At 42.2% G+C, this 27,954-nt stretch overlaps 1 protein-coding gene and 1 long non-coding RNA gene across 8 annotated transcripts in view; one reads left to right on the top strand and one right to left on the bottom strand.

Annotated features, from left to right (window-relative positions):
• Positions 1–1,164, bottom strand: part of LOC138066053 (uncharacterized) — a 46,813-nt gene extending 45,649 nt beyond the window's left edge. For all 4 annotated transcript variants that reach the window (XR_011139242.1, XR_011139240.1, XR_011139241.1 and 1 more), the window contains exon 1: positions 1,105–1,164. This is a non-coding gene — a long non-coding RNA (uncharacterized lncRNA). The remainder of the gene's footprint in view (positions 1–1,104) is intronic.
• The window catches only part of DTNA (dystrobrevin alpha), a 234,673-nt gene continuing 207,606 nt past the window's right edge, over positions 888–27,954 (top strand). Inside the window, exon 1 of one of the 4 annotated variants that reach the window (XM_068932776.1) lies at positions 888–1,111. The gene's annotated coding sequence lies outside the window, so the exon portion shown is untranslated. The other 3 variants (XM_068932782.1, XM_068932778.1, XM_068932774.1) reach the window with 3 other exon arrangements.

Raw genomic sequence — 27,954 nt, 5'->3', positions numbered from 1 at the left:
TGCATCCTAAGGTGTAGGCAAAGCGTTGATAGGGCTTGACCGCGGAGGGCTCGCTGAGCGCAAATGTCATAAAAACCATCATTAGCAATTAGGAATACACGAAACCTGCAAGGTGCTGACACATTCAGTGACTTCCTTTATCTAATAACGCTGAGGTCACGGGAGAATTACCAACGCTCAGGTATTCTTCCCCGCGCCGCCATGGCGTTGGGCACAGCAGCCGGAGGGCGCGAGCAGGGCGCCCCGCCGCCGAACGACCGTTAACGCCTGTTACGGCGGGCGCGGTCCTGACACTCGCCGAAGGACGACGACCCACTCGCGGCAGCGCCCCGAGCCCCGGCCGGCAGCAGACGCCGCAGCCGCGCCGCCGAGCCCACGGCCAGCTTTTTACGCCGTGCGGCGTTTAAAACCTGCGGTTTTTAAGAGGTGCGACACAACCCCACCCCGCTCCGGCGCCGCCCCGCCCCGCGAAGCCCCCGCCCCCCGCGGGAGAGCAGGGTGACGTCACCCCTCGCCGCTGGGCCCCCGCCGCCGCCCCCTGCACCGGGCCGGGGCCCCCGACCCCGTCGCCACCCCCGCAGGGAGGGGGGAGGCCCGGGGCGCCGCGGGGCGGCCCGCGCGGGACGGGGGAGCGGCGGGACCCCGCCGCCTCGCCCCCTCCCCCGCCGCAAGACGTCATCCCCCCTCGCGCCCCCGCCCCGCGCCGCGGCGCTGCTGGCGGGGTAGCGGCACCTCGGGGAAGCGCCGGGCCCGGGCAGCGGCTTCGCCGCGGCTTCGCGCGCCGCAGGGCGCCGGCGCAGAGGCGGCGCGCCGGCGCGGTGGGGCGGGCGCGCATGCGCAGCAGGGGGGGCGGGCGCGGCGGGCGGCGGGGCAGCTCCTGCGCTGACACCTGCAGCATGTGCCAGGAGCTGCAGCGGCAGCGGCCGCCTCTGCCTCTGCGCGGCGCGGCCGCCCCGCTCCGGCGCCGTGCGCGGCGGCGGCGGCGGCAGCAGCGGCGGCAGCAGCAGCAGCAGCAGCTCCCGCGCCCGGCGTCCCTCCCACCCTGCCTCCCGCCCTGCCTCGCGTGTCACCGGGTGCACGGTGACCTTACCGAGCGCGCATTACCTCACAGGTAAATATCAGCTGATCCGCCGTGGCGGCGGCGGCGGCGCCGGCGGCGGCAGGAGCAGGCAGCGGCAGCCCACAGCGCCTTCCCGGAGGTAGCGATTCATTCATTCCCTCGCCCGCCGCGTCCTCCCCTCTCACCCCTCTCCCCGCCGCCACCGGGGGGGCCGGGGCGGCGGCGGCAGCGGAGGGAACGGGGTGGGGGGCTGGCTCCGCCTGTTGCCGCGGCGGCGGCGGCGGGGGGCTCCGGCCGGGGGGCGGCGGGAGGGGCCCGGGCCGGTGCGTGCGTGTGAGTGACCCGGCGGCTGCCGGGCCCGGGTCTCTGCCGGGACTTCGGCCACTCTTACCCCCCTCCATCCCCCCCCCCGCCCTCCGGCCGGGCTGGCTGGCAGCCGCGGCGAGGCGCCTGGGGGCCGGCGTCACCGGGCTTCGCGCCTGCCGCCCGGCCCTTCCCCAGCGCGGCGGCCGCCCGGCCTGTGCGCGCGCGCGCGCAGGCACGCGGCGTTGGGCGGGCGCGGGGCGGCCGGCGCGGTCCCCGCCGCTCCCCTCCCTGGCAAACTTCGGTACTTGGCCGCGCGCATCTCGGTGGTTGCAGCCCAGCTTGGCGCGCGCTGCGCCGCACGAGTAGCACTCGTGCCGTAGAGTAGCTGTCACCGAGAGTTACGTTTCGCTGGAGACTACGGCGGGCAGCCGAATCTTACATAGTCACCGGGTCCGTCTCGCAGCATGGGCGGGGTGTGAGATGGTCTTTAAAGCATCGCTGTGAATAAACGCTGCCTGGTAAACGCTGCTATCTGCTGGGGACCCAGAAGTTTTTAAACGGAGATGTTCGCAAAGTAAAGAGCGCTGAAGCGACGTCACAAGCTTAGTGTTTCTTGACTTGTAAAATTGTGTCATTTTTGAAGTTTTGTAACTTACACTTCTAAACTCTCTACGTCCGTTCCTCCCCTTACTGTTGGAGTGTGGCAGTAGTTGTAAAAGGGTGGGGGAATAAAGGCACGGATTCTCTGTTTTAACCCTGTCATAGCTAAGGAGCTGTTTCCTTAACTTTTACCTGAATGCCAGGTTCTCTCTCGCACGTCGACCCAGCGACAAAGAACGCGCACGTGCTTGCACACCTGTTCACTAACAAAATGACAGCAACTGGAGAACACAGGGCGCTAGACACTTTAGTGCTGATGTCTCATTTTCAAAGGGTGGATGAGCATGAGATAAAAACCAGTGTCGTTCTGTTTTAAGTTTATGTCTTTATATTACTCCTCAAAAGAGAATAAGCCTGCTGACAAATCTTTGGATTTCACCCTACTCTTGTTGCAGTCACCAGCAAAATTCTCATATTTATCCAATATCAATATTTAATGCACTAGAAGAATGTGTGTCTTTATGTGGACCTTATTTAGTTTTTTTTTTAATAACAAGACAAAGTTAAAATCAAAGGACTGAATACCTGAAAATAAATCATTCCTTCCTACAAAAAGTCACACACAAAATACCAGCCCCTGACGTGACCTCTTAACAAGAAGTAGCTGTAATCAGAATGAGGTGCTACAGTTTTGCAGTAGTAGAAGTAAATACAAAATTACACACATGTGCACACACTGTGATCAGAGGCAAATGGATAAATCATGCATGTAATGCTCAGGATGTGTGGCTCCCCAATGGCGCATAATCATTTCCACAAGCAGGTTTTGATGTGTTATTGTTCGTGTGCATCAATGCCCAGGATGCCTAAGCTGCATGAGCAACCGTGCTGGATTCCGCTCCCTTGAAAGTATCTCAGGCCCAGATCCTGAAAACAAATGTATGGCCGTGAGCTCTACATGCTAGGGTAGCCTGCTGATCTCACAACTAGAACAAAAGCAATAAAAAGCAAAAAGTACATTATGGTAAACTACTAGATGGCAATCTGTCAAGCTTTAGAGGAAAGCCAAGGATGGATTTTGTTTTGTCAGGCTTTTGAAAATTTTGTTCTTGACTAATGATTTCCTTGATTTGTACACTGTCAGAGACTGCAGGATGGGTTATCTACTCATATCCATTTTACCCAGTGTTAAGTCTATTCAGAATAGCCTGTAAGGGTCAGCACTGATCTGTAACTCCCATGCCAGGCAAAGAATCGGGTATAATTTCACTGAAATCAATGAATATTTACTGACATGAAACTATCAGAAGAGAAACGTCCTCGAGGTGTTTTGTATTTGTCAAAAATAGCTGTCATAAACACAGCACATCCTTCTTTCAGAAAAAATGGTCTATATCTGTCCTATAGTTGCCCCAAAAGTGTCTTTCTTCTGTCTCGGCAGCTTTTGGTTAGGAATGTGAAGGTAACAATCTTGGAATGAGAACTATTTTGGAGAAACTTTTTCTTCCAGTGACTAATCGCCTAGTCTTTAATTCTGTGGTATTAATCTTAGCTTGCGCATATACGCGCTATTAACATTTGGCAAGGACTGTTTTCTTAAACAAGGCTCCTTAAGTATATTGCTTGGTGTGACAGGGTTAACTCTAATGACTATGTTTTAAACTGTTGCTCTTTACGTTAATTATATATGTTCCTATCTCTAGGCATAACAGCAAAAGTAAGTGGTATGGAATGTTATATTCCAATTAATTTTGCTGTGCAAATGTGGCTTATAGTTGATGGGTAAGTCTGGCATGTACTGCATGACTTGTCCTGTTTTTCCTGGAGAGAAGGGATCTTGGGACTGAGTCACCATGGAAGAACATGGAGCCCTGAAGGCATAAAACTGGTGCAATGGAGTGATGAGTCAGACCTCTTATGTTTAAATTTGGTATTATGTGGTATTCATGTTCTGGCTGTAGTGCATTCATTGTGAATCTAGGCAAGTAATTAACTAACAATTGAAAAAGTTGCTTAAACATTCCTCTGACTCTGGGATGGTGCTTCCTTTGCAGAGCTGATTCTGCTTGTATTGAAATGAAAAGTTATTGGTTAGGATCACGTGGGAAATCATGGTGTATTCATTTGCCAAGCAAATCAGGTTTGCCAGGCAATACAAATTCATTCTTTTGTAGTCTCACATCCAACAGTAGTATGACCTAATCCTTACCTTTTTGCTTTCCGCATTCACATAAGCTTTCTTAGAGTTCTGAAAATGTGTAAAGAGGAGAGGGGTAAGAACAGCATTGCATCTTCACAGGCCCCTGTATTTGCATATGGCAAACAACTTCCATCTCTTATGAGTGTTGCTGTTGAATGACAGCTTCATTCCTGACCCCAGAGGAAACTGATGTTGCTGCTAAAAAAATGTAAATAATAGAAAGTACTTACTTGCTAATAATAGCCTCAGAAATATGTTGGAGAGAGCAGAGGCTGCTTGCTCAGCTATTTTCAGAAGCAAAACAAAGCCGTACATCAGAGATGTCTTGAGTTGGACATTTATTCTGAACTTCCTTGAACAGTAATCTTTAATAACACCATCCCCTTAAGCTAACAGACCATGAAAGTTCCTTGATTTATAGTGATTTGAGGGTAGATATTTGAGATTCTGTCCACTTACGCAAATAGCACAAGAATGACCCTTTAGCTAAAAATATCGAGACAGGGGATGGGGGGATCCAATTCTGTAATCGAAATGGCCTGGAAGAATATAATGCAATGGCTCCCCCTCCAACTTCATTACAAAAACTACTAGAGAGAGTGGGTTGGAAAAAATACATGGGATTTTTATTTGGAAATCATAGCAGAGCATTATTGCTCTGCATATTTTAAAATCTCTTGAATGTAACCGGTCACCATTTTGTGATTACCGCAGACATCAGGACTAGGTTCGGGGGGTGGGAGGTTGTTAATGGTCTTGCAAAAAAAGATTCTGTCTTCCTGTGTTGCCTTAATTTGGGAAACTGTTACAATGAAGACATGTTGGAAAACATACAGGAAAGGTGCACCAATTTAGATCTAAAGCACACCAATTCCAGATAGAGCACAGATGCTTTTTTTTCTTTTTAAGTTATCCAAAATACCTACTATATAGATAGGTGTATAGATTCTAGAATGTCATATGTGGAGCAGTATAGCCTGATATCAATGCAGGAATGGTTTGGTAGCCTCAGCGGTTGAGATGAACTGCAAAGCCACTTGCAAAAATTTCTTGGACGTTTCAATGGCCTTTGTGTTGGTTGTGGTGTGCAGATCAACAAACCTAAGATCTATTGCGCTGATGAAGAAAGTCAATCTGGAACTGGAAATCTCCAGAGAAAATTTCTGTCTCAAATCTAGAGATACAGAGATCTAAGGAACGCGTTCAAATACCTAGTGTTTGGATTTCATGACCTTAGAATTGGAACACGGTGGAGTTGCAAGGTGTTATGCTGTCCCCTTGAAATTGATAGTGTTTTGCTATTGACTTCAGTGGAGCCAGGAGTCTGCCCCACTACTTAAGATAACTAGGACCAAAATATATGGAGCTAAACCCTTTTCTCATTTATGATGACATAAATTTAGTCCTAGTTCATTTCCTTCTTCACAGCAAGGAGAGACTGTAACTCTGCTAACTCTCTACAGCATATCCACAACTCCTGGTAGGGAAAAGAACAGTTCCAGTATGCTATTCAAAACCTTTACCATTCACACTATAATGGCATCTTCTCCTCCTGTATCCACTACATTTATACTAATTACATGACAGGTACCACTGACAGTTCACATACCTGTGTGTATGCTACAAGGAAGGACCTACGGGGAAATCCTTACCCGCCTGTATCTTTTATTGTGCCGAGACTGCATTTGTATAAGAATGCTCTGTACAGTCAGAAGGAGCTTGTAAAAGGAAACATTTTTTTTAAATTGTTCAAAAGAGATTACAACTTAACAGAATTCCATCCTATAATACACAAAGTACAAAAATAAAGGCTCTTTTCAGTTAAATCCTCTACCAGATGGACGCCAAGAAGCAACATAATATCTCAAATGATTTGAGATTTTTTAAATCTTCTTAGTTAGAAGAGATGTCAGAAGAGCCAAGGGTAGAGGACTACAAAAATGAAGCAGAAGACTCATGGAGTTTCGTCATATAGTGGTCTGGATGTCTCTGCTTCTTTTATTTAAAATGAAATTCAGACTTCAGAAGCACACTTTATTGTCTTTTCTCTTGGCACTGACAAGCTCTGCTTTGGCTTTTGTTGTCTAAAGAGGTAACAGCAATTAAAATGTGATGTGACAGCAACGTCTATGAACTGTTTTGTGATGTCAGAATCATAACGTAAGATTTTTCTGACATGATAAAAATCAACAGGGGAAAGGAAATCTTTCAGAATTACGCAGGACTTTTCAAAAGTGCAGCCGGAACTTCCTCCTGATTGCTAGCCCTCCTGATGCTGGAGTGTGAGTGGAGGCCCATCTAAATGGTAATAGTTCTCTATAGTCAAGTTACAGTTAAGTTGGTTTAAATAAAAGCCTGATATAATTTTGCCTTTGGGCCTTCCTGGGGAACAGAAGAGCTGCTGGTTTAGAGCCAAAATTTGCTTGTCATACTTACAGGCGAATAGATCCATTGACAACAATGAGACCATGCTGAGACAACAATGAGACCATTCCTCTCGGTTTGTGCAGAAAAGTGGTACTGTTTTTCCACCCTGCTCTTGGCATCGGGGAGGATGGGTGAGCTGCTTCCAGTTGCTTTGTTCCCAGCCAAAAAGAAGAGCCATGTTGAGCCGTTCCGAGGCAACCTCCCTGTTGCTGAATCCATGGGTGACTAGCGAAAAAGAAAAGTAGAAGATAAATAATGCAGCACTTTCTGGAATGTAATTATTACCGATAAAAGCTTAAAAACCAAAGCTAAACCACAACTAACCTCATTCTTCAAATGATAAAGATGAAAAATAGTGCAAGGGAGGGATGAAAGATCAGCTGTAATAAAAAAATGTGAGAGAGACCAGTAGGAGCAAGTTGGTAGTATGATCTTTCTGGAAAGATTTGAGCTGAATGTAAGATCTGATACCTGTTGTTCTCATCTTGACCCTTGGTTTCTGGACAGCTGCAGTTCCTCACCGACTCTGTACGTGTGTGAAAGGAGCTGAAGTGTCTTTTGTAGGCAATTTGTATATGCCCATACACCTCACAAAATTGCCTTGTGTAGTGGTTATTTGTATCTGTTGAGTTTTCTCACAATCGCAGTGTTGTACTTTGTTGGTACTAGAGCTAAAGTTAAATTATGGTTGGCCTGCGCTAAGCCACAGTACCATTGTCCAAGGCAATCGCTGCCACAAAGTAGGTCTTAATCACAGTCTGATGTACCAGTCAGCTCTCCTCTTTTCTTTTCTCTTTGAAATACTCTTTGCTTTGGCCTGCGTGTCGCTCAGGGTGGTTGTGTGGTGTAGAACACAACTTCAGTTCTGCTGTGAGGCTTGTCTGCCTTAAGAAAGAAAGGCTCTTGGCTGCCCACCAGAGCCCATCATGGCTTGACAGTTACACTGTAGTGACATGGACCAGCCAACTTCGCGGTGGGCAGAGTGCCATCCTAACAGATGGACCTGAATGTGGGCAGCCAGCAGTGCATGTACATACATGTTGGTATACATATTGTATGTATGGGCATTAATAAATAGGGATCTTTCTAATTTGAAAAAAGTTGCCAAAGTGAAAGTCTGAATTTTAGAATGATGGGCCAGACTTATTTTTCCAGCGGAGGGAGGGGTTAGAGTACTCAAACAAAGAATCTGAACTTGCTGCTTTCTGCTTGCTGTTTCGCAGATTAAATAATAAACAGAAGAGGCTATTTACTCTTTTGAATGCACTCTTGTTACTACCACTGAGAATGTGGAAAATGACGCTTTATTGCAGTGAATCCTTTACAAACCTGTTTGAAGTTTGTTACTAGCTCACATTCTACCAACACATTCACTACTACAGCTTGAGATCAGTGAAAATCTACGCATGCCCTGTTTTGCATTTTGTATTAATTACAGTATGGAATACTTCACTGAGAAAGAGCAAGAGTTGCATGGAAATCAGTTACCAATATAGAATGTAAGAAACCTTTCCACATAGGCACTAGCCCTAATGCTTCCAAAGTCTTTGTGTGTAGCTAGCAAGCCCATAAATACTAGGCCCCTTCCATAGATGCTGGTCAGCTTCCACATTTATGCAGGCCATATAATCATTGATAATTAAACACTCATAAGTCTTTAGAAGAGCTAAACGTTAGTTGCTATCTCTACAGAAGGGACACAGGTAGAAAAGCTAAGTGACTTGACTGCAGAGGGATTTGATTGTACAAGCCCATTTCCCTTGAGTCCTCTGCCTAATTTTATTAGTTTGATGCTGGAGAATTGCCTGGCCTTGCTATCTGAGTTCACACAGGTATCTTGGTAGAAGATCCAACTCTCCTTATTAGGACAGAGCACTAGTAGACTGCAGGATGAATACTAATGCACCCACAACTGAAAATGAACTTAAAGCTCCTCTTAAAATTCTAAAATGTCTTTGGACACAGTTTTCCTTGAGCTTTACAGGGCACCCTAAGGTCTATGGTCTTTGGCAAAATCAGAAATGAGTTTTGGAATCAGTTTATGGGAATTCTGCGATTCTGTGATTCTGTCTTCACCACCCAAATGATTAGAGATTTTGGCCCCCCCCAGCATAAAAGTAGACATTCATCTTTATATTTCTGGACTCTTACATGAGATAGATTAGCAGAAATTACTACAGTAAGAAAATTCTTTTCCCAAGTCCTGGGAATAAACTATCTATCAAATCTGAGGTAATCCTCTTTTTGTTTAAGCGGAAGACATGGTGATTGTCTGTGCGACTCCCAAACCGAGTACTGCAGTCACTGGCTTCTGTATGTGAACCTGGTGAGCAAACAGAAAAAGCTTGCACGCCAGCACATTAAACTGGCCAGCAAGCCCTGGTAGTAGGCTTTGGCCTAAGGGAAGGGACCAGGCTTTTGGTGGGGACTGACCTGCCTGGCGAGGGGTCCAAATTGACTATGACAAAGGGCATGTTTTGAAGAAAAGGAATAATGAGGTAATTTCTTAGGGCCTGGATTTTAAAAAGATGATTAAACACTCCTGTAGTTTTCAGAGACAAGCCCAATGCATTCTGAATATAAAACTTAATAATATGTTCCGGTCTGCATATAATGTCTGATAAGCACACATTTTTATTTAACTTTTTATTCTTCCTTTAACCTTTCAGACATGTTTACCATGTGAGTCTCCTCTTTGTTGTCCTTCTTAAATAGTACCCATTAATAGACAGTAGCCCAAAACAAGCAGTTTAGTTGTGGTGGGACAAGTTAATGAAAACTAGAGAAATGTAAACTGGGTGTATGGGAATTCTGCCTGTTTCCTTAGCGCACATCTAACTCCCTTTTGAACAGACTTCGGGGAACATGGGCTTTTCTTAGCAACCCTGCCAGAATAAGTCTTCGACGATTTTTATCAGTTTTATCAGTTTTCTTATCGCCTACATTCAGCTGCTTCTGGTGGGGCTTGAGGAGAAGCACAGGGGCAGTCCTCCAACAGACCGGGAGAGGGCAAAGGCAAAGAAAGATAGGATGGAGGAGGAGGGATGTAAGAAGGAGAAAGTGGGGCAGAGAGAAATGAGACTGAGAGGAGGTGGAAAATAAGGCAAAAGGGAAGGGTGAAGAAGAAGAAAAAAACCCCTGAAGCCAGTAGAAAAGAAAGGGGGAGAGGGAAAGAGAATCCCCTCCCGTCCCCGCCCCAGATCATCAGCTAGGAGGGGCTTTACTGTATTACTGAAAAATAGAGTGTGCTCCAACTTAGCTCCTTTTAACATGACAGAGCAGGATGCATCCTGCAAAGGCTTCTTTGGGAAAAGGGTCTTATTAGGCCTAATGAGACTTACCCAGAAGAGGAGCTCACCGGAGAAGTGCTGTACAGGGTAGAGACCAAAGTTAGCAGCAGTAAGGTCAAGCTGCATCAATTTGTGCTGACAGACGGAACACTGATTTCCTTTTCATTACTGGGTCTGCTGAGGTAGGAATATATCTGTCCTCAGATAAACACTGGCACTGGAAAGAGGAAAATAAGTTGCTGTATGTTTTAAGTCTACAGACAGGCACATTGAAAGTTGAACTGCATCACACTGTATAACCTGCAGAGGTGACATATACTTTTAAACACTGTAATACTGGAAGTATTACTTTTGCAGTTCCCGTTTCTGTAGACGGATGTAGAAGATTTAAAAGCAACCAGTATTTGTGTGAGCACTTCATCAGTCTACGCTGAAAAGGCACTTTGCTAATTTTTGATTTCTGACTTCAATTTAATCTAGTTGTTTTCAGACTGACCTTATTATGGACAACTGCTTGAAACTTGTTTGCTTTGCAAAGATAAACAGAAGCTGTTGTACAGTATTAATAACTTAAAATGCAGTTACTTAGTAAATTTCTGTGCTCCATAGTTTAGCCAGTCCTTCCTGGGTACAAATGACATTTCTGTGAAGGGTATGTGCCATTTGTCCCCGGGCAATGCTCTTGTGTATATCCATAGGGAATGCTCTATTTCTGATGATCTGGGAGCCACATGTGCATTTACACTTAAATGATGCCTATTTTACTTCTATAAATCAGCCAGCAGAAAGGTATATTTTGCTATGCATTTTGGAGGTTTAATTTATTTTTTTCTTTTAACATATGAAAGCATGTAGTAGGGCTTCATAAAACTCTCTTGATTTGTTGTAGGCAAGCAGACTTTTGATAGTGCGCTTGACTACCAGAAAAAAATGACTGCAGCTTCTTAACCAGAAGCTCTATTCCAAATAATTAATGTAATGTTAGTGGGCTTAGTGAAGCAGTGGGCTATATTACAGTGCCTGCAAAGCATGGAAACATACTGTGCTTTTCTACTGTAAAAAGGCCCTGCCTGTGCTGTAGATCTTAGGAAGAATTTGTAGAGATACTTGAAAGGATAAAGCACTGTATAAATTCCTAAAGTTCAAAGAGAAAATACCACTCAGGATGAAAAAAGAGAGCTTAGCCCAGCAGCAGCTTAACCATATATGACAGATCTAGTGCTAAGTCCTGAACCATCAATGCAAATAAATGCCTCTGGAGTTCACCAAGTAGCCAAATGGAAGGGCTAGAAGAAAGACTGTGAGAATACTGACCATAGAGCTGCAGAGAGAAAAGGCACACATTTGCCAATAAATGAATCTGATTCTCCCGGCACTATAAGAACAGGGAAGGTTTAAGACAGTTGTACAATTAGATCTGTCTTGCATTTTCTGTGAAAATTACTTTTAAAGACATTAATACGTATTTGTCAGTATTACTATGTAAATATTTTGCTAGAAATAAAATTGGAAATACTCAAGTCAGCAACCCTGTATTCTAACGTAGGGGTAGATTACCCAGCTCTGAATGAGAATTTGGAGCGCTGAGACTTACAGAAATCATAAGGCATGTACTCCTTCCTGTGCCATACAATCACATAGGTGCTGGCCCTCCTCTCGCTGTACTTACCAAAGTAATCAAGACTGAACCAAGCAATGAAGGCAATCAAAAGTTCATCAGTAATCTCCATATATGTCCCGGACCCCACTGCTTCCTTGAGCCGCCATCCCTTGCCTTCCCAGCTCTCCACAGAAGTATCCTGTAAACCAGTCTGCCCAGTTATGCCTCCTGCTGGCCTCCCTCCTGCTCACACTGAGTGGTTCCTGTGTGCGCCCACCTGGACGAGCCCAAGCGCCTTCTCTCGCCTTCCAGTCATTGAGCCACATTGAGCGAGTCTCTGTCGTACCTCCGCCGCTGCTGTGTGGTGACCGCACGTGGCTTACGCGTATCCACGTTATCTCAATAAATAATTTGCATTAGTTGTCACGCAGAACAACACAAGGCTTGGTGGTTGTGGCAGTCTGCTGCTGCCGCCGTAGGAGGTGTACAGAGACAGCTTTCGTGATTGCCTGAGGAAAGGAATGGCACAGCGGCGTTTTAGCAGCTATACTGATAGCAGGTGATGTTTCAGGCAACTTATCCAGTGCTTGCAGCCTTCCTTTTAAGTAATGAGAACATTTGAAGCTAGGAAATTATGCTGGGTTCAAAACATGTTAATGTTAAATGAAAGGAATATGGACATACGGCAGTAAGTGCAGTCCTAGGAAAGTTTGTGTGAGACTGCCGTTACTGCTAAGAGGCCATGTTTTGGCTTTTTGGCCCTTTCTGATTACGAAAGGCGTCAAAATGGTTCATGCTGCTTGTGTTTATATGTAGGAGAAAGAAGAAACAAGGAGTTGCATCTCTGTTTTGAAGCTGAGGTGTAGATTAAAGGTACTTTTTCACAAGTTTTGTTTTTAAGAAGATTGTAGCAAGGTATTCTGAGCAGTCACGGCAGCTTTACTGACAACTGTTTTTCTTAAAGAGTCTGTATCTGTCAACGTCTGTAACGTGATTTGATGTAATCCTTTGGATTTCCTCATGTTTGAAGAGTTTGCCAAATCTTGTTCACCTACCAAAATGCATTTAACAATTGAAATTTTAGCAGTGAATATTTCTGAAATCTACATTTTACATATAGTCTGTTCGCTGTCCCTACCATTTATGTATTTTTAATGTATCTATCACATGAATGTGAACACACAATTAAGGACATAACTTAGGCAAATATATAAGTTTGTTAAAAAGGAACAGAAGTAAAATAGTACTGATAGTCTCATTCCCCTATGTTGTTTGCTGCTCAGATCTGAGCAGAAGTTGTTTAAAAACAAAGTTGCCTTTTGTTGCAGACTTTACACCTATGAATCAGTCTCATCTTACTACTCAGCTGTCTAGAAGATTTGTCCGTGAAACCCAGATTTCCCTTACATACACTGACATGTGTTTTGCAAGACCTTGAAATTAAACAATAGAAGGAAAGCAGAAAACTGCTGCCAAATCTTCTAGATGGTCACAGTAATTTGGAACTGACCAGAAGCCTTAGTTTCATGCACTAGCGTACTTCAACTTGAAACCCCAGAGCTGCTGTGCAGGCCGGTAATCAGGCACAGGATGCTTTGCGGCTCCTTTGGGCAGGTTGGGTAATGTGGATTTACTAGAGGGAGAAAGATGTGTGCCTGCCATACCTTAGGAGGGCTGTCATTTCCATCACATTTTGTCTACCCAAAACAGTTCACTTTTTCTTGGTTAGCAATAAGTGGAAGGAAAAGGTATCTACTGGCACAGTGGGTCATGTGGCACACTGCCACACTCAGAATGCAAGGCAGGAGAGAGGCGATGTAGGATGTAAGCACTCCTGAATTAGCAATTCTGAGAGCAACTAAGCCCAGGGGAACTGAGTTTGATACTGTTTTATCCAGGGGACTCTCTGTGGGTCCACTGAACAGAGACAAAAAAACAGTGATGGTCATGCCACTGTCATTATGATTTAGATCCCAATTTGTTAATACCAATATGCTCATCTTTTCTAAGCTACAGACAAACAAACTTGTTTCAGCAGATTCAGTAACTCAAAACCACCAGCGTCCATTCAGCTGATTCTCAGGGGGCTTTGGAGGGGAGAGAAAAGGTGTTTGGTTTTTCATTGTGGCATTTTTAGTGTTTCTTTACTTGCTTTTCTTTTCATTAGCTTTCTTTCCACTGAAATGACATCAAAGTTTGCATACTGTTGTAATTAGCTGTTCACGTATCTATTCTCAGTTAGGTACTACAAAATGTTGGGCCAATCTACATTTTTCTAGTAGTCGTTAAATACAATAATTAATTAAAATTTATTGGTTTGTTCACAAAGCCCAAAACCAAAGGGGGAGATGTTTCTTCTGCCACTTCTTTGTCCTTGGCAGCCTCAGAGTAGTGAAAGTTCCTGGGCCTCTGTTACTCTCTGCTTGGCTAACAAGGCTAATGACCCTTTTGTTAACAAGGAGGCAAAAATTTATTAAGAATATTTTTGTTCTTTTTGCTTTACCTCACTGTCTTTGGGTAGAGCCAAATACAGTTCCTTAACTAGCAATATAATTTATGAAAATGTATTAAATGTTGTTACTGTGGTTAAACTGAAATTCCAGCTTACACCCATAAGCAACCCTTGAGCTTCAAAACATTTGTTAGCGTATGTTATGTGCGCGGCTAGACTGGAAGCTCTGTCCTTTCAGAGGGCCTTTACTATTTTTTTGCAGCCTCACCCAACAACTGTTAACCCCCCCTCCTTTTTTTTTCTTTCCCCAATAAGGCAATCCTCCCCTACCTTGAAAGAGCTGAGCATTTGATGTGACTTTGTTTTAAACTCTGGTAGCACCCACTCTCATACTGGTCCTGAATCATCAGTGTCATTAGATCCGAAGGTGTTTAGATTTTGGTATATCAAGCTCTGCTCCAGGCTGTCTGTGCATCTGTATTAACTAGTTTCTCAGCTATTGTTTATTTCTACTTGGCAGATATTCTCAGCAGAGAGGAACCTACAGCAGTTGCTTCTAGAAATGCAGCGTTTGTAACTGGCAACTGTACTGTCACCATTGTTTCTTTCATATTCTATTTTAAAATTTCTCTTTTAAGAAGAAAACACACGGAACAGTTGCCAAGAAGAAATGCAGCAGAAAGCTACCACAGTCCAGAAGACTTTACAGCAAAATACAAAGCAGTACAGCTAGTCTGTGCGTCCCCTTGCAAAACAACTGTGTAACACAGATTCTAAGCAGCAGATCCTTAGCTGCACAAATTCCTGTAGCTCCACCGAAGTCACTGTTAGGAGGCTCTGCCCTGATTCTCGTCGTGTTCCTTGTGAAGTCATTGACTGCAAAGCACCAACTACATACAGTTGGGGCAGGATCAAACGACAAATGCATCAGAGAAGGGACATAAATGGCTGAATGTCTATATATACATACATGTCCGCAAAGGTAGGGTGACTGGATTCCTTAGCGTATGAGACGGGCGAGAAGGGGACATTGCTAATGCAAAAAGAAAAAAAAAGTGGTTGAGAATCAATATTCTAGCTGCTTTTTGAAATTTTTTGTACAGTGAACAAAACAAAAAAAAAACAAACTAAGAAAGAGAAGGTCAAAATCATAAGAACATGGCTTGAAATGATGAGATGCCCTTTCAAATGGGGTGGGATTCATGCTTGCATTAATCCCAAATTGACTTGTTTCAGGAAGATAGGATATTTTGAATGTCAGAAATTGTTCTGTTATTCTCAGTGATCTGACTGAGGATGAAAGTTTCCCATTTCTAATTTGAGTAATATTCAGTCAGCCTATTTCTCACTGTGTGACATCAAGCCCAAAACAGTTGAGATTTTATTCATTGTTTTATTTACCAGCCAGGTGAATTTGTCTGCTTTGGTATTTAACCACCATTTCCCTGATAACACTGTTAAAAGCTAATGATTTGTTTTTTTCAGATTTAGACCTAGTAATAACAAAGTTAAAGAACAAATGCTTTTTTTTCTGTCAGTGCCCCCTACCTTTGGACCTTTTTTAGCATGAGAAGAAAAAGTGACATCACGAACATCTTTGGAGCTGATAGTAGACCTGACTTCCCATGGCAATCTCTGTATACAACCCAAGATGGTTTAGCATAATCCAAATGCAAAGTTAGCTTCTGATTGTAGAGGGAAGATTTTTCAAGGCTGAATAATGATAAGTTGTGATCTTGCATATTTAGATCCATGTTTCATCCACTTATTTCCTCTTTTCCCATCTGAGCACTTCAAATGATCAAAAATAACTGACAACCCTTTTCTGTTTGTTTGTTTTAAAGTACTCTTTTCAACTGACAAGACATGAAATCTTTAGACCAAAGGACAGTATTTTTCAGCAGGTTACAAATGCCTGAAAGTAGAAATGCTGAAAATATTTACTTCAGACATGATTGCACTGCCATAATAAGATTTTTTGCTTTGCTGCATACAGCAGGGCTTTAAGAATGTGTTAGCTTATGCTGGGCTAAATCCAGATATGGGATTTGGTTGTAGAATGTACAAGGAGAGGTTGGTGGCTACAGAAATTCTCTACAATCCTCTTTCCATGCAAAGATACTAGCTGAGCTGAAAGCAAGGAATCCAGTACTTGGTGCTTTCATGCAATCCTGGCTAAATTAATGGTGATCTTTCTGTTCACACCCCTGCAGGGTTCCTGAGGAGCCAGATAGTAACTTAAGTCTTGCTGCTTCCAGATGGAGTAGTACTAGGTAGTACATCAGGAGTGGTAGGTTTGCCGCTCTGCGTTCCTTAATTGGTGCAGCTTGGGAAACCAGCTAGGTTGGCACAGAGGAGTCTCATTCAGACATCTCATATGAGATTCACCAAATCTGGTTTCTTTTCTGTGAAGAATCAGGAGGTAGCTTATGGATAGCAAAAAAGATCTAGCCTGAAAAAAATGGCAAAATGACAAAAAGAGCCATGCAGGAAACCATGCTTACTTATGCTGTGAGCTGACCAATGTTCTTTACCTTCAAGTACTTCGGGTTTCATTGCTGTGTTGGAGCTTCTGTTGACCAAAAGTGTTTGAACCCAGTGATCTGGGCTTACCTGCATTTTGCGCTCTTCCACCCTTTGCGGTCGTTAAGTTCCAGCTATTAACCTCCCATAATTGTGGAAGAAGCACTCATGGATGTGTACAGCATCCACCAAAGGTCACCCAACCATACAAGATGAACGCCTAAGTAAACCCGTAGAGTTTCCCCTCAGTAGGAGCATCCACGATGACTGGAGCTTAACTACTATCATTTGATGATTCATTTGCGGTGCTTATTTTCTAAAAATTGCATAGCCTGTTCTCAAAAGCAAAGCAAAGGAAAAAGCAGCTGTTATGAAAAGAGAGGAAGAAAAACACACACACAAAACACAGCCACTTTAAAGAACCAACACCATATTGTTGGGGTAGGAAAAAACCAACAATTTACCATGCCTCATCTTTGAAAAAAATCAGGAATAAAGTTATATTTTTGAGGTACTTCTCATATTTTAGACAATTAACAGAAAGCACTTGTGAGTCTAAAAGATTTGAATTCAGTTCTGACTCACATTTTTTTTACTTTTGTGGGTTTTCATAGAGAATAAAAAGAGGAAAATTTTCCCTATTGAAGGAGATGTGTTTTTATATTCAGTACCAGTGAATTTTAGGCATGTAGTGATGATACTGAAATAAACACTCTGCTTTTTAAATGTCAGGAGTATCAGAAGTGAATGGTCCAAGTTTTACCCTGTTGTGTCATTGAATATGAACACGGACTTCATTGTGCCTCTCTTTTTCCTATCGTAGTTTGTACATAATTTCATTCAAAAAACAGAAAAGCAATGTGGCTGAAAAAATGGAAGTTTAATTTTCAGTACTGTATAACTTTTTGCAAAAAGTATTTGCTTTCTGGAGAAGCAACTGACCAACAAAAAACTGTAGCTGAAACTTCCCATTCAGAAATTTCAGAACATTTCACTTCAAAATTCAGGACTGAAATGAAACATTTTGACCTCTCCAGATTCATTGTTTTCTTTCACCTCAGTATGAACTTAAAAAATTTAAAGTTCACACTCCTGCAGTGCTTCATCCCCTCCCCTGTGTCTCTCAGTAAGCTGGGCTCTCCAGCCTGTGATGATGGGTCACAGGCGTGCAGCCTCTATGACCAGAGAGGTGGTTGTATCTACTGCTGAGATGATGCATTGGCCAAAAGCAGCCGCATAGTCCAGGCCACAAGGCGCCAAAATTAGAAGTCGAGTGAGGTACTCCAGCAGCCCGGAGATCCCAAAACAAAACACTTGGTCAGCTCTGAAAGTGCTGTGTTTTTCTGTGAATTAAACCTGGCTTCTAATGAAGCACTTCATTTCAATTTTGCTGATTGAATTTTTTTAAGCCAAAAATTTCAGTTTTTGGCTTAAATTAAAGCACTTCCATGCAATAATTCCTAGTGTTTTGTTTTACATGCCATGTCTATTTTGAATGCGTCTTACTCTTCTTTTGCATGGATTATACCCAGGAAGTATCTTTGTTGTGAAGGATCCTCTTATTTTAAGACGCATTCCTTGTTCTTACCAAGTAGGGAATACTACGGAACTGGTGCTCTAAGTGGAAGAAGCACACCAAGTTCAGATGATACATTTTCTAGCAGACTAGTATATACATTTATGTGGAGGCTACCTACCAACTCAGAGCTCAGAGAAACAAAAATTCCAGAGTGTGTGTGTGTGTGTTTAAGTGCATAACCCGCAGATGAGTCATGAATGCAGCATTACTAATGACCCTACCCACACTGCAGCTGCTGAACCTTTCTGCAAGGCAGAAGGAGCTGCGCACTCCCCCCAGGTGCTCAGACTATCTCATCGATACTCCCTGAAGCTGATGTCCTTGGACAGGCGTTCATACCTGATCCCAGCTTGTGGCCTGTGGGGGACTCCCAGAAAAACTCTGGTCCCCTATGCATGACCTGACCCAGCTTATTACTGAACCTGCTCATGCCCTTTCCCTGGCCTCACCTCCTGTGGACTGAATTCTTCTGACCCCCAGTAATCTGCTGAGCACTGAATGCACCTTTAAGTAATGAAACTGCTAAATGTGTGAACGCACACAAATAAATGTTGTGGTTGTTGTGGCTGTCTTCTTCTGGGCCAGTGGAAGCCCATATATTAAAAATAACCCATTTTCATAAGAATCCTGACACTTCCCATTTGCAAATCTATCATGAGTAGCGCTGTCTTTTTAAGCCCTGTGCTGGCTTGCAGTAGAGCCAGGGTAAGAGGATACTGCTTGATTATCATGCGCTCCCACTGCCACAAGCTACTCATGTATCTGCTTCCTTGTGGAGAGTTGCCTCTCCATGGCTCTTCTTGTGGATACTTGTTCTCAAAGATGCTTCTCAGAGTTGCTCAGTCTGCTGCTGTATACTTGGGAACACGATTGGTTTTTGACAAAACTCTCTTATTAAATATTGCAAGCCTTTTTTATTTGTAGCCATTCCTAGCATCTTTAGTCTTTCTGTGGATTGTTGCCCATTGTAAGCTGTAAGAAGAATGACCATCTCTATTCCAGTGCAAACATTGCCACACAGAAGGGCTGTTTTTAAGTATGATTTTGTCCCCCTTTTCATTTCCAGTGCCAGCTGTAAGAGAGCATGCTGCTTTGTGCACTTTGAGAAAGGCCGTTCCCTGCTTCTTTGTACTAGGTTATCGCCTCAGAGTCGTCTTTGGAGTGAAGGAGCAAGCACACGCTTCACTTGATGTTCCTGAGCTAGAGGCCTTATGAGTTGCTGGTGAAGACTATGCTCTTTCCAATGGCCAGATCCAAATCCTTTGACCTTAAAATCAAGGAAATCCATTGCGATGCTAGTAACAATTCCCACCCTGCTGAGCTGCGCTTTGTGATGGACTGAAAGGCTTTTCAGGGTCTAGGAAAACCAGTTGCGATAAAACAGTCCTTCGTTGCGTTCCTGTCATTTAAGTAAACAGTTTCTGTGAATATCTTAGAAGTGAATTGGAGGTGTGAATTCAGGAGCTTCAGGTTTTAGTTTCTTACTGGCTCCTCCACTAGGGAAAGAGAATTATGAAGCCCTTTTACAGTATTATCCCTCAGAGTACTGTAGTTTTTTTAAAGAAACAGCTGCTAGATCATACAAGACTTTCAACTAAAACAACTATGGTTGTAGAGAGAAGTATGGAAATGAAATATATAATATTCAAAACCAGTTTGGCTATAAACATGGAAATTGAAAAGCTCTCAGTTTTTTGAGCCAGTACTGTTATTTCAGGATGATTCATGGTCTGGGGCCTCCGGTGATACTGTTTTCATTTTTTATCTAAAATTAGTTCAGGCAACAAACATGTAGGCCGTCTGGAGCATTTCAGTACTGCTACACCACAGACCTATTTGAAGTCTAGGGATTAAGAAAGTAATTTTTAGCAGTTAGGATTAGCAGTTTAGATTATAGTTATATATGTAGCAGTATGCCTTAATCTGAGCTGAATCTTGATTCTTGGAGGTGAAAATCAAGTGCATGAATCTAGTTTCTGAGCAAAGATAATGGATTTTCAGTTGGGAAGTAGGAGCTAAGAGCTAACTTACATCTATATATATATTTATATTTTTCATACTTGTGTTGAAGAAGTTATAGCATGAATTTCTTCCTTTCTCTTCTTGTAGCTTAAATATCCAAAAATGGGAATCACACTGGTTTTCAGGGATCATTGGATCACTGAGCATCTAAAACCAAAAAATAATAATCATATTTTAGAAGGCAGTGAAAATCACTGCTAACTCTTTCTTTTGAGTTGTATTGTGAATAGGGTAGTTTGAAATGCGGAGAACTACCATGTACATGTGTTTGTAAAACTGTTCAAGAAAGAAGAGCTGAAAACAGGCTTAGTCAGCTGATGCACTAGGTTTCATTCTGCCTTTATCGTTAGCTCACACACAGCAGGAGGAAAAGTATTTCTGTTTAATGACATTCTTCAGTATTAGACAAAATATGAGTCTACTATGACTTCCAGACTTTGCTGAGGGTGGATTTGGGAGTCAGGGAACAGGGAGAACTGCTGTGCATGCCCAGAGTTGTGCGGAAAAGTTTGCACTAAACTTGACCCTCACCAATGCTGCCAATCTATCATTATGCACCAACGTGAGAGATATCACACTACTGGCTGTCCACCCAGTGTTATTCCAGGAAATGTCGAAGGCTACCATAATCAAAAGGGACTTAAAAGAATTTATTATTTCTGTATTTTCCCCCTTCCTTCCAAATGTGTTTCATTTTGTGTACTTGGCATAGTTTCAGTTTTGAAAAGCTTCCAGGGGGGCATTATTTACTTGTACTCCTCTGGGATGAGCTCATATAGCAGCAAAACTGAAATGTGCACGAGACATGTAAATGTAGTGAAGGAGAGGAGGTTAAAACAGATGTGATGGCAGAGTTCTATCCTGCCTACTGGCCTTGCTAGAAAAATTGTTAGTAATTAAAAATGCAGTGTGTATATTGAGAGAGTACCCTATCAGAAGCGTTTAGTGTTTCAAAACAGTGTTTTAATTCCCTTTGAAAACATTTTTAAGCATTGATAGCTGTCATTGTCCTTTCAACTATACTTAATTGCCCATTATAATAATTACAATAGTAGAAATATATAGTTGGCGAATAGATGTGAGTAGGACGAATGGACTCTGTGACAGCAATAACTTTATGCAAAGAGCCGTCTTATGGAACTCAGTGGAGTTTCTTGTAGTGCATGATGTTAAGTTAATGCATATATCTTCCCTGGCTCAGAATTGTGGATAAACACCTTTATCTTCTTTTTGAGCAAATAAAATGGCACTGAGAAATGCTTTTTCTGAGGCTGTTTAGGTGAAAATCTAAATTATTTTTGCTATGCTCCATTAGAGATGCTGGCAGGTGGATTGCTATTGATTGCCTTTTAAATCCGATTCTGGATTTTAAAAAGTTCTATCAGAAAAATGATGGTGACAGATATCTATCCTAGTAGCCTTTGTCAGATGCAGAGGAAACTGCAGTTTATCAGTTACTTGCTAATGGCAGAGAAGCCAATGACTATTCACAACCTAAAGGTCCTGATCCTGTCCTTGTTAATGTGAGTCACTGTACTGAACGTTATGGGATTACCCATGTCAGTACAATGAAGTGAGTTCTAGCGTTCATGGGGTCAGTACTTGAAAGTTACTTTTGCAGGAAAAAGCTGTGATCAGTTAATCAAAATTAGAAATGAAGGTACAAGAAAAATAACAGCTCTGGTAATACTGAAAATTTTCCTGCACTTTCCAGCTCACACTAGCAAAATTTGCAATGTTAATAGTATAGAAGTAATATAGTTTGTGGTGTTAATCACTCAAAGTGTTTTGCCACTTTTGAGACCAGCTTTCGTTACTGGCTGAAGTCCTGACCTCACTGAAGTCAGCGGGTTATGCCATGGATTTAGATCAGGGTGAGATTTCACTCTCTTTCACCCTGTCTATACCTGATCTTTGCTTTGTGCAGGCGTGATTTTTTATCAGCATTGCTGGTGTCACCTCTTCTTATCTTCTTTAATATGATAATGACATAGAATATACTAATAGGAAATGCTGAGATGCCTTCCAATCCTGCTGTAACGAGGGGAATAAAGGGGTGTTCAGATCTTGTAGGAGGTACTCAGCGTCTTGCATGGTTAAGGTTCTCCTGATTCATGTGTTTTTAGTATATATGGCAGGAGTCCCCCAACTCAACTGAGGGTGGGCCTTTAAGGGCTTCACTGACCAATGTCATAGATGGATAATCTCAGCTCCTCAGCCTTCCCCATGCCTCGGGACGACACCGCCCGTTCCCACAGTGGCCCACTGTCCCCCAGCCCCAGTTCCTTGCACTGAACACAGCAACAACACACCTCTGTTGGCAGTAACAGCCAGGCAGCTGTAGCTTTTCTTTTTCGGTGAAGGCTTTTCCTGGGGTTTAGCTGTCCCCACTGATCAGCTGCTCCACGTAACTTCATGAAGGGTCAGTTTTTTGGCCTGACTAGGCTGCAGTGTCCTGTGTCCCTTTCTGTTAAACGGTATCTCCATTACTCCCTTACCTGCTATGTTCTCCATACTTTCTCTCCTGCCTCCCACCGCCCATGCCATGCCACGTAGCAATATTTAGAAGACTTAGTCACCCTCGTGAAGAGAAGAGCAGAGCACGGGGAGAGGAGCTACCAGCCGCGGCAGCCTCGCCGCTCCCTAGCTGCTTAGTGCTGGCCGCCCTGGTACAGCGCTGAGGGACATGGGGGCTCCTGTCCTCAGCAATCCCACCGGTGTTTTGGGGCAAGAGCAGCAAAGATGCCCACACATGGCCTCTCGCTCGTACCATGCAGGAAGCTACCCGTACGCTTCAGCGTTGAGCCCGTAGCCAGTACACCGTTTGTTCTGCAGACCAGATAAAGGGTGTGCAGAGACGCTTGACGTTTACATTGTAAACAGCTGTTTTCATTGACAGCTTCCTAAAAATGATAATTTTTAATTAAAAAAAATTTTAAAGGTAGTTGGGATAGGATATTAAGAAATGAGTTTAGTTTTTTTTCCTACGAAACAATGATTTTTGGGTTCTATCCCCCTTTTTCTCACCTTCAGTTTTCCTTTATTTTAACTCTGTCCCTTCTTCAGTCACAATATTTAACAAGAAAAAGAGAAGAAAAATCCCCAAAGTATTTCTTGAAGGCAGACATCTGGAGAACTGGAAAAATGGGAACAAGATTCATTCATACAGTTTAAACTGCAAAAAAAAAAGTGACTTCTGACAGCTCTAATTTTTACAGTTTCATTGACTGTGCTATGCATTCTTGTTTACCCTAGATTTTCAAAATGGTCCTTCAACTGATTGTTTATCTCCTAAGTTAGCTAGTTACATCAAACTTAAATTCTCTACACTGTGACTCCTTCTTTTAATTAGATGAAAGAGCGAGATTCACTTTGGCCAGCTCCCTAAGTGAGAAGTCATTGTGTTCTAAGACTAGAAATGTTTGAACTATGAATCTGGGTCTACTGACCAAAGTGATTTGAAGGTCCTCTAATGGATTTTATTTCTGAATGTTAAACATAAAATTTTTTTAGAGACAGATAAATACAATCCTGTGACAATACTGTCTTAACTCTAATGCTCTGTTTGTTCTCTGTTAATCTCAAAATAGATCAATAGCCACTTTATTTTCCTTTAACTTTTCTGATGGCAGTATGGATTGATTAGAAAAAAAGTATTAAAAAATTGCCAGATGGGATCACATCAAGGTAAGTTTCTTTTTGAGACCTTCCTGGCTAAACTGCTTTCCCTATTTGCATTTCTGTTGATTTCCACCAAAGTTTTAAGTAAAAAATGTGGGTAAATATCCTTAGGATAGCGTTGGTTTTCTTCTTATTTGAGCTTTCTTCTGCTACTATAAAGACACAAGGAAGAAAAGTTTGTTATTAAATTACTATATGTTGGTATGTGTTTTCCTGTGAGTAAGAAAATCAAGTATTTAAGTTTTATCCTATGTATCATTCACAGTGATGCTATTGCATCACTGTCTGGCTGAATTCAGTACTTGAATTGAATATATCATTTTCTAATTATGAAATTATTTGAACAATGGCGCCCAGAAATAGTCAGTCAAGGTGGTTGAAAAATGGCATCCCACAGAGAACTTAGACTCTTCAGAAAAAGACCCAAAAAACAAAATAATTTGTCAGCAAAGCAAATAGATTGATTCCAGAATGTTCCAGAACTTGTTGCTCCTGTTCTGAGTTTAGAGCTACTTTCTATCAGAACGTTGGGTTTGATGAACCATCCTCAACCTGCCCCAGTGACAGTGTCTTTGAAGATTCGTGAAAGCTTTTTCATGAGCATACATCTTCCAAAGTCCTTGAAATACAAGACTTTTTAAAACTTTTGAACAAATCCCTATTCTCTCACATTCCTAGGCAGTTTGGGGAAGATTACTTCCTTTTGTTCATTATTGTGTTGTTTGCAAATTTCTAGTTGGAGATGTTTTTATAAAAAAGCAAAACATACTTCACAATAAGTCTGGCTTCCTATCATCCTTAACAAAAAGCATTTATTATTTATAGTAGCTATCGTTTTGGCCAGTCTTGCTTTTCAACTCAATTAAGTTACATCACGTTCAGATTTATCTGAGATACCGTCTTGTAGATGATTTGAACTCTTATTCCCATCTTTTAATTTGCAAACTACTGCTATATCGGTCAATGTTTAACCCCTTTGTCCGTATTCTGTGTTGCATGTGGCTGTTAAGAAACAGCTCTTCTCATGGCTGAGCGTTGCACAGTTGCAGCAAAGCATGTGGATCAAACCTCTTGGCCTGGACATACTCATTAAAATGTACCATGTGTCATTTTAGTGCTTACCTATGTAGAGTACTCTAGACGATATCTGAGAACAGAAGAATCAAATAAAAAGTCTGCGTTTCTTTCTTTCTCTCAACTTCTTTCTGAAAATATTGAAATCAACTCAAAACAGAAGATCAATGTTTGTCTTAAATATGCCTTTAAATAGAGAATGAATTAAACTCACGTAAAATACAGTGTAACCTCTGACCAAAAATTCTTATCTCTGATTACACATAAAAAAATACCTAGATCATAAATCAGCCAAGGATGTGCTGTCCCAGCAAAATGCGTGTACTCACAATAGTAAAACCAGCATGGCTTGTCTTGCTTGCATGTGTGTATAGGGGAGCATTGTAAGTATAGCATCATTACATGAGGTCTCTGTAGAGTTTAGGCAGATACTTTAATAACGTGTATATTTACAGTTTCTTGCAAATGAAAAATTGCTTCCTCTGACCATTACCAACTAGTAGCATGTGAGAGCCTATCTGTCTGCATTACCATCCGTGCACAGAAACTACAATGTCAAGCCACAGGCAGGCTCACATGAATCATAGCTGTTAGAAAGAAAGACTTATTAGTCATCTACTTCATTGCCCTCCCTATATAGGATTATTCTATATTGTACTGTACATTTACTGCTTTTTTGCCAGTCTAATTTTAAATTATTGAAGTAATGGGACTCCCACCGCTTCCCTCGAGAAACTGTTCCGAAGCATAATAGATCTGCTGTCAAGAAATACACTCATTTCCTGGTACTGATTTTTTCCCTTCATTTCATTGCACCAGCTACTGCCTTCTGTACATTTTTCCATGATCTCACTTAGGCTCTGCACCCTGCAAATATCTGTGTTTATTTCCAGCTACTCTATGTGCATATAAAGGGGTACAAATTAACCTCTACAGGCTTATAAATTTGGCTTATGTTTAGTAGGAGTAAGCCAGTGAAACTGCTAAAATGAATTGGTTCATTTTAGAGCAACACATCTTAGCAAGAGCTCCAAAAGTAATTACAAACAACGGCTAAAAATTTCATGTGAGCTGAAAGTTAATTTTCTAGGTCACTTTTTACAAAGGATGGTTTCACTATCTGAATGTAAGCAGGCAGAGTTAAAATAGGATAAAACCTTGTGTGAACATTCATTTTGATTTGAGTTTTCTAGTTTATCTAGACCATTTATAGGATAGTTCAGACAGCTGAGGAAGTTACGGTTTTCCAACTGATGCCCACTCATGTTTGAGCTCCCCTTGTCCATTTTGATGCAAACTGAAGCAGTTTAATCTAAACTGGTGTCAGTGTTGCCTTGCGCTGGCCTGTTGTCTCTGCCCTGAAAGGGATGAAGAGTATTTGCATAATCATTACAATTTCATGGTACAAGATGGTGGTTTAAGATATGCCTTTCTACTTTGCATTCAAATAGACTTCCTTACCTTAGATAAGAGACAGCAGTTTACCACAAGAACTGTCCAAGTTCATCAAAAACTCACCTGACTGCATTTCAAACTTGTTTTCTATTGATATCAGTTAAATGAAAAAAAAATCTTAAAGGGAAATAAGAACATGCAGTAATTAGATTCCATGTGTACGTGTAAAATCTGACTTAAATTTGCAACTTTGCAACATCTAGTTGGAAATACACATCTGCCTACGTGGCTTTTCTCCCCAAAATACTGAGCAAATCTAATTTTCCTCCTTCTACATTGAAATTTGCCATTATGAATTTCCTTGCAAGCTCTAGATCACAGGTAGCAGGGTGGTCGTTAGTCACAATCACAGTAGGTACGCAACAGGAATTAGTACCAGACAGTAGCAACAGTTCCTGGCAACAACTTTCAGGTGGGTTGTGTGCTTCTAGCATCCATCTCTTTTCCTTCCTTCCTGGTCTTGGACAAGTTTATTTTTGTACTGACTTTGGCCGAACTGCCAGCCCACTTTCTGCCGAATCTCCCTGTGGAATTCAAGTTCTCACTGTTCCCTCCTCTGCCTCTGACGAAGATTCACCTCTGATGTCTTAACCCTGGACCCAGACTAGTATAACAGGTTAGAAAATGGACATTGTTCTAGAAGCTTTAAACTTTATCAGTTTTATTGTGGAGCTATCATTTTTTCCCCAAGAAATGACTATGCTTTATATGATAGCATTTCTCTAGAAAATGCATACAGTAGAAATCAAGGATTTTGAAGAGGGAATGTTTTTTTAACTGAGGCTAAATGGGGGCAATAGCATAAACATAACTTGATTTTATAGGATACCTTCCATAGTCACAGCTTCTGCTTTATAGAGAATGAAATAAATCCCTGCAGTGCAGAGAATGAGATAGCAAACATGTCTCTGCCCTTTGCTCAGCAACACCTCCCGCTTTCTCTTGGAACATGAGATGGCCGGATTATGTGTCCTTGGAAGTCAATGAAAAGACTCCGGATGACATCTCCTATTGTTTTGGTGTATTCAGTGTGCCTCTCTAAACGTCCAAGCATACCAAGGAACCAAGAGAAAAAGAAGCTCAGACAGATTTTTCAGTGAAGAAGAACAGGACCTGCTAACTTCCTTCAGTCGTCTTTGCCAGGCTACTCGCAGAAGCTGGGTAACGAATGGGAGACACCCTTTTTTGAAGTAACAAATCTTAATGTGCTTTCTTAGCTCTCTTTCATGAGTCAGTGTGCTTGAGAAGGACCAAAAGAAAACGGAAGTCAAAACTGAAGAAGGCTTTTTGGGTTTTGTACCAATATTTATTTTAATTGGGATTGCTAAGCTTGCTGTGAATATATTACAAAAACTACAATCAAATGTTCAATGTTTGAACAGGCTTTTCCATAGCTTAGCTGCTCAGGCTGTTTTTACCTAGCATGTGATCTTATTGTCACTGATTGATCATACTGTCCTTTTTGTAAACTAGAATTGTTTTTTAAAAGATAATTGTTCTTTTTAAAAATGAATTAGATCTTCAGACTTTGTCTTGATAAAGCTGACGGTGCAAAATGCCTAAAATGGCAGTAGCTTTGTTTCATGCAGTATAACTGACCATGCATAAAATTCATGTAGTAAACTAAACCATGACAAATGAGTCTTTTGTCCTCGTTCTTCTCACTGAAATCTGAATGTGGAGAG

The sequence above is a fragment of the Struthio camelus genome, chromosome 2 (assembly GCF_040807025.1).
Source record: "Struthio camelus isolate bStrCam1 chromosome 2, bStrCam1.hap1, whole genome shotgun sequence".
In the NCBI taxonomy this organism is placed as follows: domain Eukaryota; kingdom Metazoa; phylum Chordata; class Aves; order Struthioniformes; family Struthionidae; genus Struthio; species Struthio camelus.
The sequence above is the reverse complement of the archived record's forward strand: the minus strand, read 5'-3'. Positions and strand labels throughout refer to the sequence as shown.